This window comes from Dromaius novaehollandiae, chromosome 2 (assembly GCF_036370855.1).
Source record: "Dromaius novaehollandiae isolate bDroNov1 chromosome 2, bDroNov1.hap1, whole genome shotgun sequence".
NCBI lineage: Eukaryota > Metazoa > Chordata > Aves > Casuariiformes > Dromaiidae > Dromaius > Dromaius novaehollandiae.
The window spans coordinates 111,057,969-111,071,317 of record NC_088099.1 but is presented as its reverse complement, the minus strand read 5'-3'; the positions used below and the strand labels follow the sequence as shown (position 1 = coordinate 111,071,317).

Here is a 13,349-nt window from a genome sequence, read left to right as displayed (position 1 = left end):
TAGAATAACAATTTCAGTATATGAAAACAATCTTAGCAGAACCTAGGTCTTAACATCTATGATTTAAATTTAAATATAAAAAATTAAACTATAAATGTAATACAATATTAAGTTCTTTTATAAAAGCTATATTTTCAGAAAGGAAGTAGGTTGGGGGTGTTCTTCCCTCCCAATACATTTTTTAAGGAAAGTAACAGACATAAATTTATTAATTTCCTTCTATATGTTTTTCTTATAACAAGATTTAAGAGAATTTACTTGTGCTACTTTTCTTACAGCTCAGTGGCAGAGGAGAGTGGTTTTGGTGCTAGGTTTTGGCAGTTTCTTTGAAGGAAGACGACTTTCAGCAGTGATTACACTTCTTCGTAGCTACATATACAGGTAAAATTTTTTACAAAATATTTCAGAGCCTCTTGTTTAAAAAAGCCAGAAGGGGAGAAGAAAGAAGAAGTGCTGGATGGAGGAATACACCTTTGAAAGCCTTGAGACCTTTTAAGATTCAGGAATCATAAACTCTTCCAATATAGATACACAGTTGATATGCTAAAAATTTTCAACTAGATTAGGTTATATTAATAGTTAAATAAATACTTTATCTTATGCATGTTTGGATTTTACCACTTGTTATAATGTGAGTATTAAAAAGTCTTTATAATTCTGAAATGACACTTTTATTATGAGGTATGTTCCATTGTGAAATATATGAAATTGCAATTCTTATGTTCCGCATGATATATTCAAAGATAAATGTTCCAGTCTTTTCTTAATGAACATATAGAATTAATATACATAAGAGGTGTCTTGTGTCACTTTCCTAAATACGCAGTGTTTGTAGGCACTTTGTCAGTTTACTTTTGCAATGGAGATCAGATTGACATGAAGGTTGGTAGACAAGAATTGCAACTTCTTCTGAAAACTTCACTTCTCAAATATCTTCTGAACTAGGTTTTTAGACAAACTGTTACCATAACCAACACTGATCAAAACCTATATTATAATGCAGAAAATACTGATGATCTTGAAACCGTGAAACAAGCAGGTTAAAGGACTCCTAATATTTCTTTTCATTTTCAGTATCTAATCTATAAAGAGGGCAAGGTGAGAAAAAGACTTGAAGTTGTATAAGAGAAAGTATAATTATATTGGAATAACACAGATTTCCAATATCTGCTCCCTGAGTCCTGACTAAGGGGGTCTAATCTTTTTTCTGTCACATTTGATGTATTTTGACATCACCTCAGCGAACTTACAATCAGATCAATACACTTGATCAGAAAATAAACAGGGTGTTAACTGCCAAACTGATTTGGAATTCCAACATAAAGAGATGACTGCCGTAAAATCATAAGGTAAAGGTACAAGTCACAAAGTTTTAGTCTTTTCAATTTTGGTTAAAACCAATATATTTTTTTTCAAATTAAGATTTTTTTTTTTTTTTTGTCAGTGAATCAGTACTAAGCAGGTAAGGAAACCACAATAAAAACGCAAATCCAACCAACATCACCCCTTATGCAGATGATAAATTTTAAAATCATAAACACAGCATATATGATTGCTGCAAACTCCACAGACTTTAGCTATCTTGTTTAGCAATAGTTTTGATTAAAAATTTGAGCTAGGCAGTAAGAAAATCAGTCTTTAAGCTATGACAGTTCAAAGTCCAATCAGTAGAATGAAAATTTCATATTATTATAAATTTTATTGAAAAAAAATCAAATACATGTATCATTATCTATCATTTCACAGGGAATGTTGAGGCTGGACAACTGGACAACTGACCTAACTTTCTTCTTTCAGTTACACTATATCTTTCTTGGATTAAAAAAAAAATAGTATGAATAGACACAAAGTATATATATATATGTATATATACACACAAGTGTATACATAAAAAAATTGTGTACAAACTATAGAACAATGTGTTTACCTGGTACAATAAAGAGACTTGTCCTTTAATTTGGGGACGTTCCACCTTTGCAATCTGCCCTAGGTGCAGTGGTCTGACATGCTGATGGACCATGATGTCATATTGCAGGCTGACTGCCTTGCCGTTGAAGTCTGCATACTGAAGGCACAGCTATGAAGGGCTGTGCACAGAGTTGGGAAGGACACAATAGAGTGTCCAAGCAATTTCTACCCAATGATTTGCACTGAGGCGAGTGAAAGTGAAATTACTCCAAAAACACATCTGAAAAACCCAGTTAATTGAATGTAACTAACTTGCTGATTAAGTCTTCTGAGCTGTTAGTTGCAAGGAGGTAGCAGAGGAGTCTGACTTTGAGGAAAGATTTCTCTGACAAGAAATGACATGCTCTGGGGCAGGAAGAGGATGCGAGGTGAAGCATTTATCAGTAACAGACTGGCTATCACGCTGAATAGACTATGCGTTGTGCCACAGAAAGTACAAATCACACATAAAACTTGCCTGGACCTTCACCAAGTCAAGCACTCCTATCACCAGTGTCATCTCGCTTTCTAGTGAATTATAACAACAAATAACACAATTTCCTTTAAAACTGAACTGATTTCTGATTATTTCCATTTTTTTGTGTGTGCACTTTGTACAACAACTTGTATCTATTCCTGCAAATCATTGCGGGGAATGTTGTTAGCTCTTTTATTGATGTATTGGCTTCCATGGCTTATACGTTATTGTCATGTCTCAGGATTTTCTCAGTCAAGACAGAATATCAAAGTGACACGGTACATATTCAAGACCCTTGAGTTAGAAGTGATGACTATTAAGCTTTGGTGAGCGTATAGCCTGCAATCCAGAATTGTTTTATAAGTGTATTATGGAATGCAGGGTGTCCAGGCAGGTGTACATGTCGCAACTAAGAGACAAAGCAATGTAGGTGATATTCCTCCTACATATTTTTGCATTAAAGAAAGAAGGGTACCACCATTCTAATACCAACTTCTGCAAATATAGAGGAGAAATACACCGATCTGTCTCCTCTCTTCATGCTGACTGGACCTCAGACTGACTGTGGATATTACAAAGATAAAATGAGATCAACAGCAGGCAGCTCAGAATTTAATGCTTGAACCCTAAGATTTCACTGTGATTTCTTGCCGTGACTGCTAGAAGTCATTTCAATTTACCTCCTGACTATGAAATATCACTTTGTGTATAGTGCTCCTTTGAAAGCTAAAATATAAAAGTGAAATGATGGCAGAGGCAGGTAACAGGTAGGAGATGTAGTCAAGGAATGCATTTTAAAGAAGAATCTAAATGTATCCAAAATGGAATTCATGTTAACTTTTAGGTGCCTAACACAGGTGCTTAACTTATGAGCCCAGATATTCTGTGTAGCCAGTGAAGAGAGGTAGTAGTTAGAAGCCTAAGCTAGAAACGCATCACTCTTTACCAAAGACATTGGACTAGTCTAACGAGACTAAGGGTAAAATGCTGTCAGACCTTTATCAGGTAAATTATGATATAGTATGCATATAATAGTATATACATATGATATAGTGTTAATGTAAAGTATGAATATCTGCACGAAGGATATTCCCAGTGGCAGACAATGCAGAGAAAACAGTCCTTCCTCCCAAAAAGGCAAGTAGAAAGAGATGTGACTGGAAGATAAGGACCATAATTTTCTCCACTGATGTGGATGAAAGCTTCTCTACTGTCTCCAACAGAACAGATTTAGTCAGCATGTACCTAACCATGGGGAATCTTAACTGCTAAGTCAGTTTTAAATAAGATTCTGGAAATATGGAAGAATTTTTGCAAAGGATTGCAAAGTGAATATATAGTAGCATTAGGAAGCTTTGCATTACCGCACATGCAGGAAACCTAAAACTTTAGTGACAAATGAGAAAGGCATTGTAATAAACTGTTATAAGCTACATAGTCTTATTGTTGATAATTTTCTGAGAAAGAATGAGGAGGTGATGGCAGTGGAAGGAAACAGGACCAAAGAGCTCTATATATTTGTAGTCTTTGACACAACAGTATTTGAATATCTTACATTCATTTAATTTAATTTTAATTAAATAGATATAAAGCCTATTCCTCATTTACAAGTGAGGAAGGCACCGAGAAGGTATAGTGATTAGCATAAGATTAGAAAGGAAGTCTGACCTAAAGCCAAAGTTTCAAAGGTTAATACAGCACTCAATCCCCTGGGTCATGCAGACCAGGGTTTCTCAACCCTGGTTTTACAACAAGGCAGCACCTTTTTTAACTCTCTCTATATATTTTTTTAATAAAAAATATAGATTTTCTCTTATATCCCAGTCCTGTTTGGCAATGAGATGCAGAAGACAGTAAATGAAAAAAGTATTTTCAAGTAAATAAAATGTTAGTGTTATATTTTTTCTATTATAATTACATCCATTTTAATGCAAATATTAAGAATAAACAAAATAAATGTGTCCCTAAGGCTTTTGCCTCACTACTGAAAGGTTCTGGCAGTCTTTTGTTTGTCATCTCCTGATATATCAAGTATCATCATTTATTCAGGCACCACAGCTTGAATAACATTGATCTGCACTAGTCTACTGAGCCAAAGGAAAACTTATATAAAAAAGAAATTATTTCTGAAGAGTGCAGGGAGAGGTATAAAGTTTATTTGCTATATTAGCTTTAATGATTTGTAATGGGGTTAACTTTAAGGCCTGTGTCCTCAAATGAACTTTGGTGCTGAAGCCTGTTGAAACCAATAGGAGTACAATGTCTAAATATTATAAATGAAGATTTAGAGTAATATTTTTCATTTTATTTTTTGGTGCACTACAGTATGTGATGCATATAGTCTCTTCAGGAAGCTGAGGCAAAACAGGACTTTTATATTAGTTCTCGTACGTCATTTACAGCTTGCACTTACATGGTCCTATACAGTCAGCAGCTATTTTATTAACATAAACTGAATGAAGAAGGAACATTATTTGGCATACTAGTTTGAAGGTTTTATGGCATTTCAGTGCATACAAGCACACTGACAGCATGATGCCATATGAGTTTTCTTATACTGCTATGCATTTTTTTTTCATATCACATGCATGTAAGTGAGAAACAAGAAGCAAAACAAGAAAATCATTTTTCTTTCTGCTAAAAAGCCATTGCAGCATCCAAACTCATCACTTTCTTGATCGCCTAGGCCTGCCCTGTATATGACAAGACACTCCAATTAAGAATCATTCATTACTAATAAATAAAAGGAATTATCTGCAGATCTCTAATAGGACATTATTGTAAGATGCATCACTATATGAAACAATAGAAATCTTGCACACAAGCTGCAGTTGATTTACTGACATCATTGGACCTGTTGCTTCTGTCATTCAGTGTGTTGCCATGTGTGAATCAATAGTATCTGAGATCAGCTGAACCTCCCAGTGTCTTCTATGCAGTAACTGCCTGAGTGCTACCATCAAAAAGGTGTGTAGTGGTGCTACATTAGAATAAGTATTTTCATTACTTGAAGCCAAAAGGAAAATAAATAAATTAATCAAAAATTTGCAGAGTAACTTCTGCATTTGAATTAAAAACAAAAAAACAGAAAAAGAAAGTTTTATGATTTTACTATCCTGTAGAACAGTCAGAGGTAGCAAAGACAGGCTTGCCTGCCTGAACAAGTAAGCTCCCAAGTCATCTTTCTCTTGACTGACTGAGGGCACAGACAAAGCAATAATGACAGAAAACTGATCTTCTAATAATTCCTTTATAGCTGCAAAGCATTGTACAAATATTTAGGAAAGAAATGACAAAATCATATTAAGGATAATAAATATGCTTTCATTCCATTTCACAGTTGATAAATTATTAACAGCTTACCTTTCCCAGACAATGTGCCTGTGCAGGGAAGCTTCACTAGTTTTCAAGACTCTCCAGACTCACTTTCTGGCAGAGGCCTCCAGTTACCATCCCCTGGTATCTGAGAACCATAACTCAACAGGATGACTGTCACAGCAGAGGACTAAAGGACAATTTAAAATATGTCATTAATTAATGAGTCCATGTGTGGTGGAGTAAATGTGTTCTGTGCAGTGACTGGAGGAAAAATTTATCTTTGTTTCAGTTGAGCCTTTGCTCTGTGTAGTTACAAGACGGTTTAATATTCAGGCCAGTCAGACTCTTGTATGGGACCTAAAGACTATTATCTGTGTAAAATAAATAGCTCATGACTGGTCAGACCAAAGGCTTTATTCACGTGAGTAGAAGAGTACCCTCTGCTAATTTCCAAAACTTGTAACTGTCTAATTAAAATAACTAATGCTTTTATTAGCCCACAAGATGCTAATGAAAATAGAAGTAGTCCACAAAATAGTAAATATACTGGAAGTTGGATTTTACATATTTCTACTTTGCTTTTCTTTGGATTTAAGAATCTTCATTTATATTATCAGTAATCACTAGCCATCACATATGTAATGATGAGAAGCAACAAGACTATATTTAATGCTTCGAGAAGTAGTTTGTCACAGAGATCAGATAGCAGCTTTCTTTCCCATGTGCAGCACTATGAAGTTCAGTGAACGGTATCCATATTTCTCTTTAATAGCTGTGCTGACATCATTTACCAAAAAGGAATGTGAAATCATTTGCAGAATATTCAAGGACTTTTTTCTTTCTTATAATTGTACTTGCTGTGTATTTCATATGACAGACAGTACTAGTACTGCATTTTCATGAAGAAAACATTCTTTCTCTTAATCTTCCATGTGCAATATTTCAGCTCTCTATTTTTCACAGATAAGTAGGGCCTTTGGAAGAATTGGTGAATGATTCTCATTGACATGTTCTCAGATTCAAAATCAAACTGTTAGGCCAGATTAAATGAAGACAGACATCCGGGTGCCATCAATGCACTAAATACTCTATAATCCAGTCTCCTAACAGATCTTCCCTAGCAGCCCACCTCTTAAATAAAGGAGCAGGCTAGATAGAGATGTAAAGAAAGTTACTAGAAAATAACTTCTGGGAGAAAGACTACCTGCTTGCAGTTATACTTTCCAACCACTCAAGAATTAAACTAACCAAAATCAAGAGTAGTAACAAACTAACTTTTGTACTGTGCAGAAGATCCCATGGCTAGTGATAAATAAGTAATATCTGAATTGACTTCTGGTCTTCATAGAACTGTTCTTCAACAAGATGAGCATTTGCCAGCATAATCAATGCAGTCAGCATGTCATAGGTGTACCAATATTTAATAGCTAAAGTTACAAAAGTATGAAATTAAGAGGAACATTTTTGAAAGAGGACATTGAAACTACTTGCAGTGCTATCTTAACCAAAAAAAGACTGTCCGTATCACAAAGATAGATTCTCTTTTTAATATGTTTGATTTTTGTCGGCAGTGTTCACCACCTCTGTCTTTCCCCATCACTTCTGCCTGACCCAAGAGTCAGCCTCAGAATTGGAAAATGTATATTCAATTTTGTGATCAGTAAATTAGAAGGGGTGCACTGAGAGAGACCAGTAATAAATCAGAAATGAACATAGTTTTTTTTTCTATACTACTGGGCGTACTAGAGTAAATGACAGGCCAGGATGCTCTACATTTTACAGGATTTCTCTGATTAAATTGCAGAGTAATGTAAGCATATTATGAGTTATTTCTCAGTTATTGTAATGTAAACTTTTGTTTAAGTATTTGTTGTATCAGAGTTTCATTTACTAACTAGTTATCTGCTGTTATCAGTAACAGAACTCCTGCAATGATCAATAGGCGTAGGCTGCTAGCTAGAGAGAATATCAATGGACTTGCAGTTCTGATGGTGGTGAGTAAACAGAACAAAAATAAAAAATCAAAATAGAAACCAATATTCCATAACAAACAAAAAAGTAAGATAGGAAACAAAGGCCTCATGCTCCACAAAGCTCTTCAGTTGACCAATAGCAATTTTATCTGACACCATCAGATATAGCATGTAAGTATGGTTTTTCAGGAGTTCATACAGCCTGAACATTAAATCTTTAAAGGCCCTGTAAATTTCTTTGACTACCCTGCAAACGGTGTATGCGCATAATTCAAAATCATAACTGAATTTCAGTTGTACACTGCCTGCATGCATTTTCCATGTGTCGTGAATTATTTTGATTGCTTTGGGTAAATTAAGACACAAACTTTTACTAGCTGAGTTAGCTATCACAGACTGGCTGAAAATGGCAGTGAATAAGACAAGGAAAACTAAGAAATTAGGCATATGAGAATGGCTCTTTACAAATTTCTTTCTAACCACTTTGTGTCACAGCAGCCTTTCTTGTCAATGTGAGCTTTATTAATCAGCCTAGACGTAAAGACACATCCTTAATAAATGAAGATCATGGAAGCTACCTTTTCCTCCAGAGCCCTGCAGGCTTGTTAGAAGGTAAAAGGAAGAATCAAATCTGTACTTTTCATTTTAAATGAGAGCAGACATACTGTATTTCAACACTGAAGTGCAGTTAGGAGTCATGTCAGTAAAATACCAACACCCTCTTTGCTTACTATTTCTTCCCTATTCTGCTTAAAATTGGTTGAAACTACCAACTGATGTGAAAAGACACTCTGGAGTTCTCGCATTTCAAAGCCTCCTATGTTCTTGTTATCAGCTGACGAGAGGAATTTCAGATGCATTGATCCTCTATGTAGTTCTTTCAGATGAAGATGAAGTAAGATCATGTAAGGAGAAAAAATGATGTGGTTCCTTTGTAAGCTACTTTCATTACTCATCACAATGTAGAAGGGACAGCAAATAGCGTAAGGGTATCTATTTGATCTTCTTCCACTGCTCATCCCCTTCCCATCTCTAGTGAGGTGGGTAGAAATATGATTTTTTTCCCCCTAACACCAGCACTTGCAAATACCATCCAGCTGAGGTGGACCAAAACAAAAAGCTAGCTGCTATCCACCAAGACTGGTATGCAGACTGAGGAGGAATATTTATTACAGTGAGAGATTTAAGGAGATCAAATGAATTAGTTTATTCAAGAGAATCTTAAATTAATCAAGCATATTCTCTAATTGCGTACATATGAAAAGATATGAGTTTAATCCAGCAGAAAAAAATCCTTTCTATGGTTGATGTGTGAAAGCTGATGCTGGACAAATATTCTCATTTTTTTAGTAAGAATTTTAACCACAGGAACAGCATACCAAGGGTGGTGTATTTCCCTTCACTGGACATCTTTAAGCTGTGGCTGAATATCTCATTTAAAAACACTTACTACTAGCTTATCTCTAAGTTGTTATGCTTGCTGCAGGAACCACGGTGTTTGGCTTTTGCACTGCAATGATTCTGTTTGGTTAACTGAGTTCCTTAAATGAACTAACCTTAGTACATGAAAATGCACCATTCCAGGGCAAAAGAAACCAACCAAACAAAAAACTTTCAGGACTCAAATTTGAATTCACTGTACAGTAAAAGTGTATACTGCTATGTAATATATTTGTAATTTTCAACAGCATACTAAATAAATGGTTCCCAACACCTATATCAACACTCCACCACACTTTTTTCACAGAAAATTGGCGTCTTGCATGTGGTAAAATAAGAGCCAAATGAATGGTGTCATTGAGCCCAGAATATCCACTCTCAGATGTCTCTGACTGGATGGCATTAGTCTGTCTGAGGAGTCCTAGGAGCAGTGACAACAGAGGAATGGAGAACAGTTTAGGAGTGCGGTGAGTAGGCAATGCAATCTTCTTTAACCACACGCTGAGTCTGCTGCTGATGGGTGATGGCAGGTCTTGAAGCTAACTACTGGAATGGATGAACAGTTCTCTGAATGGCATTTGTTTTGAATGAGCTCATCGACCTCAGGATATATTATCAAGCTTTCTATAACAAAATTGATTAAAACTTTTGTCTTTCCTAAAGAAACCTGAGATATTGGGCAGCATCTTATCACTGAAGCTTGATGTCTAACATAATAGGCATCTATCTAATTCTTATCCTGACACCATCTGCTCTCTTTCTATTAGAGGAGAATATGGTGCCTGGCGGTTTGAAATAGAAGCCTTCCTGAGCTTCCTTTGTGCTCTGAGAAGCTCTGAGTGCCAACTTTGAATAACTTGAGCAAAGAGAAGGATGGCCTGCAAACACAAACCTTGTTTAGAGGAATGCTGCTCAGACTTGTCATTTGACTTGGGTGCTAATAATGGCTACTAGTACCTAATGGCTATTCTAGTTTCTGTTACAGTCTGTGATAGAAAGAATAGAAAGTTGACACTTACCAGTAAAAGGTCTCATCATTTTCCTGAAAGACGTTTCCAAGGCTTATATTTGAAAGGGATAGAAGACCACTTCATTATTTTCTGCAACTCTTGTGCTCTTATAGCAAAAGAGAAAAGGGGAGTAAAGAATGCCACCCTACTGTGGTATTATCACTATTCTTTGCATGCACATACAGTCTCCCATGAGCTCAGACTGGCAATTCCGCTTTTCAGATGCAAATGCTGCTGTCATTGAACTGCTATAGTCACAGGGGCCAGGCATTTGAGTCAAGTCCGGTCAGAGCCTAAACAGAAGACTGGGTGAGCAAGAGGTAAAGTGCTAAATGCAGCAGCCTGCTTGTCTGCAGTGAAAACAGAAGGCTGTGTATAATCATTTAGCAGGTCAAATTACATGCAGGCCCGCTTGGCTGCCGAGAAGACAGAGGAGCCTTGTTTAAATCATTTGGGGGCAGTGAGGTAGGTGACATAGCACTCATGGAGCTGCTTAGCCACAACAAAGCCTCTTAGTGTTAACATTAAATCACTCACTATGTATTTTACTGGGAGGCTGAGAATTGCCCTGCTGCTCAGTGACTTGGAATGTTAATAGATTCTTGGGAACTGATTTCAAGTGCAGACCTGTTACCAGTCTGTTGAAAAGTTGCTCTAAAATTTGTTTTCTCCACAGGTGGAGGAGGGTGATGCATAGGGCTACATGTGTAATATTTATCACATAACAAGCAGAGGCAATATGTGTGCAAGGAGTCACAGAGGCCTGTTATATTTATCATGTTCCTCTGCCCTACCTGCCTTTGCCCTGTAATTCCTTTCCTTAGCATCTGTTCCCACACTCTAAATCTCAAAGCAGCAAAGACAAAGGATAGCAGGGCTCTCAGCTTGCCGCAAAATAGGAGTACACAGAAAGTTCTTCTTTGTTTAGCAGATTCCTCATATATCATGGAAAACTCTCTCAGTCCTACCTACTGATATTTCAAATGTGTCCAATTAAAATTTTCTGTTATGAATCCCAGATGGAGGACTCTCAGGATAATTTTTTTGAAGATGCTTAGCTCATACAAGTCCATTTAAAGATTTTGTGAACTATATCATTGACATCTAAGCCTGAGTTTAGGTGGATGAAGAGCCTGCTTCTAATTTAACTAAGTAGTAATGATAGCAGGAATTAGGATGGCAGTGATACATTGATGTAGTGCAAGATCTAAAATGGAAAGAGGAGAACTGTTTGAGTGTGGTTCCGCAGTAGGATTTTTTAATGCAATATGGAAACGTGCTCATGCATACAAAGACACATCTCTGTTCAGCACTATTCTCTGTAGATGTACCAGAACTCTCCAGGGTATCTCTGTCAGTGAACTGCATTGTGCTATATATATGGGTTGAAATTATTTAAGCACTCATACAAATGTCAAACACTAAATCTTACAGGTAAAGGGGTAAAAAGAAACTAAATTATTTTTTGCAAATGTCATGGGATGCAGGGAATTATGGTGTAAACAATGGATACGGGTTTTATTGGCCATGTTTTGAATGACTTGAAGAAATAATATATGGCTTGGAAATAATTCAGCCGTCTGTAACTCATGCTTGCAAAAACTGAGGGATACTTCTCGTTATCACTTTTACTTGAGTAAAATAACCACATTCCTACTCTGTATTGCCATTTTACATTTTAAGTTGAGTAACAGTCTCAGAGCCAAGTGAGTTCAGCCACCAGCTGTGGGAAGAGGACTTGAGTCCTCTTTTTTCTCCTTTACCAACATGTGGACAGGAAGGTGTAGCTAGCAGCCACTGGTATATTCAGCTAGGAATGAACCCAGAGCCCTTCTTCTCTACCAAGCCAGGGGACTTCCACCCCAGGGCAGTAAGGAGGTCAAAAGAAAGCTTTTCCAGGGACCTAAATTTATCTGTGGGAAAGGTAGAACCGTTTGTTGTTTTGATTGCTGGCCAAAATCCAATGCCAGTCCCCTTCTTTGATTACTGCAAATTCAACTCTTTTTTTTCCTTGAGTAAATAGATGCTCCTTTTCCCCTTCGACTTAGGCTTATTTCCTTTAATCCTGTCCCTTCAATGCCTGGCCTTATCTCCTCCTTTACTGGTCGCAGGAACCATAGGACTCTGTTAACTCAATTTTTCTCTCCTACTGTCTCTTTGGGAAATAGGGTCACTTCTACATCCCTTTCTGAGGAGGATGAGGTGAGAATGCTTTTCTCCATAAGAATTTGGAAAATCTTTTTGTGTGTATGTAGCACTTACTTTTTTCAGCTTGAAAATGCCTCTTCTCCTCTCACTAGTGTAGAAACAACTTTGGTGCTGTAACGGTAAAATAACTGAGGAGATTAGAGGAATACTTATTTTATAATAATTTTCTTCTGTAATAAAAAAAAATAGATTCAAGGGTTTCTTCTATTCTAGATCACTTTATTAAGTCTTTATAAAAGATTAATAAGGTATTATTTAGAAGGCAATAGAATCTACATTGCAATCCTGAAGTGCTAGGTACTTTATTCCTACTAGTGAAGCGCAATTCCCTACTCAAAATTTTTAAACAACGAACAGGAAACAGACACAAATATGAAAGAAAAACTTCCCAGTGAGAAGCAACTCACACAAGATCATACAGCACGTCAGTTTTATATTACACCAAATCATAAACACAGTAGCATTATAGCAAAATCACCAGGAGCAGAAGTCACCTGCCTGAGTTTCCAGCCACTATATTAGACTAGACTTTCTCATTATCAAAGTTCTTTATAATGAGCTGGACATTGTTTCTAAACGAAAATTTAATCTTGTTTCTTTTAAGTCAACAGCAAAATTCTCATTCACTTAAGCAATGCACATATCAGGCTTGATAGTTCTAGTTAAATTAATAGTTATAACACCAGGGTGGCACAATCTGGCTCACATGTAATGTGAATGAATACGGACTTTGCACATCTCTATTAATTAGAAAAATGGTTGACAGGAAAAATATACTTGCTGTAGTTACCTCACCTCTGCATTATGCTATAGTTAATATTTCAGCAGCAGAAGAAAGCTTACCTATTGTACTTACATCACCCCTGCATTATGCTAATACTTCATTCTACAGCAATATCAATCTGATGATGCATTAACATACTCTATCACTGGAGTGATGTACAGTAGCACCGATGATATCATAGTTTAAATCAT

General features: G+C 36.3%; 1 long non-coding RNA gene across 1 annotated transcript in view; it reads right to left on the bottom strand.

The window, feature by feature from the left end:
• The window catches only part of LOC112991981 (uncharacterized), a 30,589-nt gene extending 20,068 nt beyond the window's left edge, over positions 1–10,521 (bottom strand). Inside the window, exons 1-2 of the long non-coding RNA XR_003261405.2 lie at positions 10,176–10,521; positions 5,789–5,930 (exon numbers count right to left, since the gene is read on the bottom strand). This is a non-coding gene — a long non-coding RNA (uncharacterized LOC112991981). The remainder of the gene's footprint in view (positions 1–5,788; positions 5,931–10,175) is intronic.
• Positions 10,522–13,349: the final 2,828 nt, after the last annotated feature.